Source organism: Triticum dicoccoides, chromosome 7B (genome assembly GCF_002162155.2).
Source record: "Triticum dicoccoides isolate Atlit2015 ecotype Zavitan chromosome 7B, WEW_v2.0, whole genome shotgun sequence".
Lineage (NCBI taxonomy): Eukaryota > Viridiplantae > Streptophyta > Magnoliopsida > Poales > Poaceae > Triticum > Triticum dicoccoides.
The window spans coordinates 151,613,133-151,620,700 of record NC_041393.1 but is presented as its reverse complement, the minus strand read 5'-3'; positions in this window follow the sequence as shown (position 1 = coordinate 151,620,700).

The following is a 7,568-nucleotide window of genomic DNA, read 5'->3' as shown; positions in this document are numbered from 1 at the left end:
GATACATCTTCGTACTACCAGGGTGGATGGAGAGGAGAGAGTTGTGAGCCTCGTTCATGATCACCTTACGAAGTTCACCTTTGGGCACAACAATTCGATCCTCGAAGAAGAGAGTGTCCTTGTTATCAAGTCGGTAGCACTTGTACTTGGACTGACTCTTTGCAATACCAATCTTCACCTTCTTCACCATATCATCAAGAAGTTGGGCTTGGCGAATCTGGTCTTCCAAGGTAGGAGAAACTTGAAGGTTAGAGAGGAAACCTTGAGGAACAATTTGCAGATTCAGTTTGCGGAAAGCTTCGCAAAGCTCGGGTTGATAAGGCTTGAGAATCAGACTGTTGCAATATGCTTTTCTGCTCAAAGCGTCAGCAATCACATTAGCCTTGCCTGGAGTATACTCGATACTCGGATTGTACTCTTGAATCATTTCGACCCATCGAGTCTGCCTGAGGTTGAGATTAGGCTGAGTGAAGATGTACTTGAGACTCTTGTGATCAGAGAAAAATATCCACTTTCCTTCCCAATAGAAGATGTCTCCAAGTCAACAAAGCGTGCACAACTGCCGCCAACTCGAGATCATGAGTGGGGTAGTTCTTCTCATTAGGTTTCAACTGTCGAGAGGTATAAGCAACAACTTTCTTCTCTTGCATCAGTACAGCACCGAGACCTTGGAGAGAGGCATCACAAAATACCTCGTACGGCTTGGTTTCATCAGGCGGAGTCAGAACTGGAGCAGAGATCAATTTCTCTTTCAAAGTGTTGAAAGCAATATCACACTCCGGAGACCAAACGTACTTGACGTGCTTCTAAAGAAGATTTGAGAGAGGCTTGGCGATCTTAGAAAAGTTTTCAACGAATCTTCTGCAATAGCTTGCGAGACCGAGGAAACTGCGGAGTTGCTTTACGTTCTGAGGAGGTTCCCAATTCACAATTGCAGACACCTTCTCAGGATTCACGGAAATGCCCTTGGCAGAGATGATATGACCAAGATAAAGAACCTCATCGAGCCAAAATTCACACTTGGAGAACTTGGCGTAGAACTGATGTTCTCTGAGCTTGTCAAGAACCAAACGCAAGTGCTTGGCATGATCTTCCTTGTTCTTGGAGAAAACCAGAATGTCGTCGAGATAGACCAAAACGAATTCATTGGTGTAGGGGTTGAAGATGAAGTTCATCATGCGAGAGAACGTCGGAGGAGCGTTGGCGAGGCCAAAAGACATGACGGTGTATTCATATGAACCAAAGCTTGTTCTGAATGCCGTCTTGGGAATATCTTGCTCACGAATACGAATCTGATGATAACCCATACGGAGATCGAGCTTGGAGAATACTTGAGCACCCTTGAGTTGTTCGAACAGCTCATTGATGTTGGGAAGTGGGTATTTGTTCTTGATGGTCTTCTTGTTTACTGGACGGTAATCAACACAAAGTCGACTCGATCCATCCTTCTTCTTGACAAAAAGAACACCACAACCCCACGGAGAAGTACTAGGCCGGATGAGACCCAATCTTTCTTGCTCATCGAGTTGTTTCTTCAACTCCTTCAACTCTTCGGGGCCGAGCTTGTAGGGACGTTTGCACACAGGTTCCGTACCGGGCTCAAGTTCAATTACAAATTCAACCGGCCGGTTTGGAGGCATCCCTGGAAGTTCTTCTGGAAAAACGTCTTGATACTCACAAACAACCGGAATGTGCGAAATAGCATCCAATTCACCCTTCTCATTGAGAGAAAACAACCGGATGGAATTATCCCGAGCGGCAAAGACAATGACATCCTCAGACGAATGAGTCAGTTGAATCTGCCTGGCTGCACAATCAAGCTGAGCTTTATGCTTAGAGAGCCAGTCCATCCCGAGAATAAGATCGATATCCGAGTTGCCAAGAACCATTGGAGAAGCAAGAAACTTGAAATCACCCATCAAGATTGAAATATCCGGCACCTCCATACTGGAACTCAGTCGCTTAGCTAGAGAGACGACTTGCATAGCTCTAGGTAATGCCTTAGTTCTAAAATTGTTCTCTGATGCAAATGGAAATGACATGAAGGAATGCGATGCACCAGAGTCAAAAAGAACTTTTGCAGGAATATCATTAACAGGAAGGTTACCCATGATCACTTCTGACGAGTCCTCTGCCTGGGCTGCATTCATCAAATTGACCTTGGCGTGCTTGGGATTATGCTTGACCACAGCTGTACTTGCCGATCTGACATGAGGAGGAGGAGGAAGACGCCTCTGGTTGGTACACTTGTTGGCATAGTGACCCTTCTGTTGGCACTTGTTGCACGTGACCTCTGAAAGCGGACGGTGATACGGAGCACTCGATCTTGGCGCTTGAGACGAAGACTTGTTCTGAAAGCCTGGGTTGGGTGGGTGGGAGAAACCACTGCCACCTTTGCACTTCTGCTGATACGGCTGACGGAACGGAGGAGGAGGAAGCCAATATTTCTGCTGCTTGACCACTTGAGTAGAGGAAGACGGAGTAACATCTCTGGCACGCTTCCTGGAAGCATCACACCTCATCTGAGCAGCCTCTTGCTTCAGTGCCATGTTGTAGAACTCATCGTATCTCAACGGCTCAAAGAGGACAAGAGCGAGCTGAATTTCCTCACGAAGACCACCCCTGAACTGATAGATCATGCTCTTCTCATCAGGAACATCTTGCTTGGCAAAACGGGCGAGCTTCTGGAACAACTTGTTGTAGTCATAGACAGACAAAGAGCCTTGCTTCAGATTGCGGAATTCCTGACGCTTACTCTCAACCACACTTTGAGGGATGTGATGAGCGCGGAAATCTTGACGGAAATCGTCCCAAGTGATAACACGTCCACCTCTGGAATCCTTGTACTGCTGGAACCACTCTGCAGCCTGATCTTTGAGCTGGAAAGAAGCGAACTTGACGAAATCTTCAGGCCTGACGTTGCTACATTCAAAATGCTTGCCCAGATCCACTAGCCAATCGTCAGCGTCGGTAGCCTCAACACAACCGCTGAACGTCTTTGGGCCATTAGCAAGGAACTGGTTCAGTGTAGCAAAGTGGTGCTGATTGTTGCCTTGATTCCCTTGACTGCCTTGATTCCCCTCTTGGAGGATTTGCATGATCAACTGTGTATTTGCATTAGTAGCGGCCATCACAGCTTGCCATGCTTCCGGAGGAGGCGGAGGTGGAGGCGGATCAGGATTCGGAGTCGTGCGCGTTGGAGGAGCCATCCTGAACAGGTTGACCACCATAAGCACATTGATAGACAACAATATAGAAGCTGAATCCAACGGAATGAAAAATGCAACATATAGTCTTCACATCCGAACAAAATGAACGAATGCATTTCTCTTCAAATGGTCACATATCCATAAATGAGAAGCCACGAAGAATTAAGGTAGAGAAATAAATCAACAAGGTACGGATCAAGAACGAATAATCGGTAAGAAATCCCAATCTCAAACTAATATCCGTGGAAGAAGAACTAGAGCTACTAGAATTCCCACCTATGAAACTCCCGAACCTTTCCGGTTATGCAATCAGGTGTTGGGGATACAGGGGAAGCACAATATCTCACCCAAACTAGCAAATCCTACATCCAGCTGTATCCATCCTTCAACACATAACCAAGAAAACTTCGGAAACCATCTACCTCAACCTTCGAAAAGCATCCGTTATACAAGTTATGGCGATACTCCCGAACTCCCGCCCCAGTACTGGGTGGCGTCGAGGTTATCTCACCAACGAACTGCATAAAAGAGATTTCCGATGTCGCGCACATATCTCAAGTATACCAGAATTGCAACGATAAAATTGTGACGACAACACCTCGGAGCTCAACTCCCCGGGACACTGCCACAACCCCTAAAGACAGGAGGCACCAAGAACAATGTTCTCGTCACAAAACCATCGGAACAAATCCAAGCTACTCGCGTGATCCTAAAAAAAAAATTTAGTGAAATTTGAGAAGAGAAGAGTCAAAACTCTACGCCAGGATGCCTTACCAGAGCGATAAGGAGACTGGGAAGTAAAAAGAATTCCTAAGCTCTCCGATATATAATTCCGAAGGACTCAAAACATTTTTCTAGACACAACTCGGCTGCTAAAAACGATCAAGCAATGGGGGCTCCTAAGGTCGGGGAAGGCTCTGATTACCAACTTGTAACGCCCTCGATGCGGCTATAGCTCCCACGTGTCGAGGCACGACTTAGAGGCATAACCGCATTGAAAGCAATGTCGCAAGTCAGGCAATCATTACAACATCCCATGTAATACATAATAAAAGGGGGAGATAACATAGTTGGCTTACACTCGCCACGTCACATCAGAGTACATAAATAACATCCATCAAACAAACACTCATGGCCCGACTACGGCGCCAAAATAGAAAAGAACCCAACATGCGACAAGGCCCTGAATCGATAACCCCAACTAGGCACCACTACTGATCATCCAGAAAAGACACATAGTAACGCTGAGAGTCCTCGTCGAACTCCCACTTGAGCTCGTAATCGTCAACTGGAGCAGAAACACCTGGACCTGCATCTGGAGTTGTAGTATCTGTGAGCCACAGGGACTCAGCAATCTCACACCCATGCGATCAAGACTATTTAAGCTCATAGGAATGGATAAGGCAAAATATGTGGAGCTGCAGCAAGCGACTAGCATATGTGGTGGCTAACTTATACGCAAAAGAGAGCGAGAAGAGAAGGCGAAGCACGAGCGAGAAGCTAAAGGAACATCCTGCGCAAGCATAACTCCAACACCGTGTCCACTTCCCGGACTCTGCCGAGAAGGGGCCATCACGGTAACACACACGGTTGATTCATTTTAATTAAGTTTAATTCAAGTAATCTACAACCGGACATTAACAAATTCCCATCTGCCCATAACCGCGGGCATGGCTTTCGAAAGTTCAATCCCTGCAGGGGAGTCCCAACTTAGCCCATGACAAGCTCTCACGGTCAACGAAGGAATAGACCTCCACCCGGGACACACCGATCAGACTCGGTAACCCGGTACAACAAGACAATTCGACAGGTTAAAACAAGTCCAGCAACACCGCCCGAATGTGCCGACAAATCCCGATAGGAGCTGCACATATCTCTTTCTCAGGGCACACTCAGATGAGACTAGCTACGAGTAAAACCAACCCTCAAGTTTGCACGAGGTGGCCCCGCAGGCAGCTCAGTTCGGACCAACACTCAGAGGGAGCACTGGCCCGAGGGGGGGCTAAAATACGATGACCCTCGTGCTCCGGAAACCCAAGGGAAAAAGAGGCTAGGTGGCAAATGGTAAAACCAATGTTGGGCATTGCTGGAAAAGCTTTAATCAAGGCGAACTATCAAGGGGTTCCCATTATAACCCAACCGCGTAAGGGACGCAACAATCCGGGAACATAACACCGATATGACGGAAACTAGGGCGGCAAGAGTGGAACAAAACACTAGGCGAGAGGCTGATCCTTCCACCCTTTACCAAGTATATAGATGCATTAAGATAACATAGCAATATAATGATATCCCAACAAGTAAATAAATGTTCCAACAAGGAACGGCTCCAATCTTCACCTGCAACTAACAACGCTATAAGAAGGGCTGAGCAAAGCGGTAACATAGCCAATCAACGGTTTGCTAGGACAATGGTGGGTTAGAGGTTTAACATGGCAATTGGGAGGCTGACAAGCAAAAGGTAGGCATCATAGCAGTGGCCAGCAAAAGAGCGAGCAAACTAGCATAGCAAAGATAGTAGTGATTTCGAGGGTATGATCATCTTGCCTGCACAGTTGTCAGAGTTGACTGGATCCTCACAAGCAAACTCAACGGGCTCCTCGGTAGCGAACTCGTCTCCCGGCTCTACCCACAAGACAAACAAGCAACAAGGATACAATCAACCACGGGCAAGACCAAGCAATATGATGAAATGACGATATGCTATGCGGGATGCGATGCGGGATGCAAAATGCAAGATACGACAGGAAATGCATGAACCTGGCATCAACTTGGAAAACCAAGTGTGCCACTGGATAGAGGGGATGAAATCGATTGAAAACGATATAAAGATCATTGGAATCGGAGCTACGGTTTGGAAATGGCAAGCGTTTTAAGATATGACACCGGTCTGCGATTTGCAGCAAGTAGGCATCTAAATGCAACGAAATGAACATGCTACAGCCACCAAACATGAAAACAAAATACATGGCAGTGATGTACACAAGATGGTTGACAAAACACTAGCTCAGAGCTATAGGCAAATTCATCCATTAAGAGGTTCAAACAAGCATGGCTAAAACACAAATGCAAAACAGATCTCAGACTTAGTGAAATTAACGCTAGTCTGAAATTTCAGATCACGATGCTCTCTTCGGAGCAGCAAAACAACATGATAGAAAACCTGAACATGACAAGTAAGAACATGGCATGGAGCTACTCAACAAGCTTAATAAAACACCCAAAGTGACCTGGGGCCAAAAGGGTTCACAAAATACTCTACCGAGCTCACGAACATAGCTCGAACACAATCAGTTTTCAGACTTAGTGAAAACTGAGACATGCTGAAATTTAACTCACGAAGGCATGTAGACGAGCTCGATGCACTCACTACGGTGCAAGTCATGGCAAGGAAAGCATATAACCAGCAAGAAGGCACAAAGTGCTAGCTACACATGGTAAGAACGAAGGCATAGCATGCATGGAACACTAACGGTAGCATCGGCAAAATCGCAAACAAGTTGACGATCTGCCCAGATTAACAACGAAGCAAAAGTTGAGCTCGATTGAGTCAACCTAGAGCACTCCACATATGCAAACAAAGACATGGATGGAAAGAGCATAATATAAATATCAAAAATCCCTTACTTATCATCCTCAAAAGAGGAACGGATCACTAGGAAACAAGCTGGACATATAGCATCATGAACTAAAATATCCCAGACTTAGTGAAAATCACTAAGTCCCTGAAATCTGCAATCTCAGGTACCTCTCTTCGCAAGCTTGCACAAGACAACACACACATCCTAAAAATGCATGGGTGGCACCTCTGGAAAGAAGACAAAATGCTTACCAATTCATCCCAAAGGGGCACAGGCATACCATGCACGAATTAAACATGGTAAAAATGACAAAAGTGCATGATGAACTAACGGATCTGCAATTTAACTCACGAAGCCTCCTTCTAACAGCATTTTGGGTATCAAGATGACCTCAAATGCAAATGATGCAATGGAATGAAATGATGTACATGTCGAGCCGAAGATTTTTATATATCATATGCCCAAAACGAAGCTACGGTTGCAAAGATACAAGAAGTCAAAGTTAGCACGAAAATTAGGGTTTCGGGGGGAGAGGTCAACCGATGCCCAGATCCAGATCTGGATCGGCATGCTTCCCGAGGCGGCGCCGGAGACACTGTAGCAGCCGGAGGAGCTCGTCGCCGGAGCCGGTGGAGGAGGGGAGGCCGGCGAGGCGGCGGGGAGAGGCCGGGGTGGCGCCGGGGAAGGCCGGTGGCGGCGCCCGGCGGCGGTGGACGCGGCCCGCGCGCCGGCGAGGGCGGCGGCGGCCGGCGCCGATGCTCCCGGGCGGCGAGGGAAC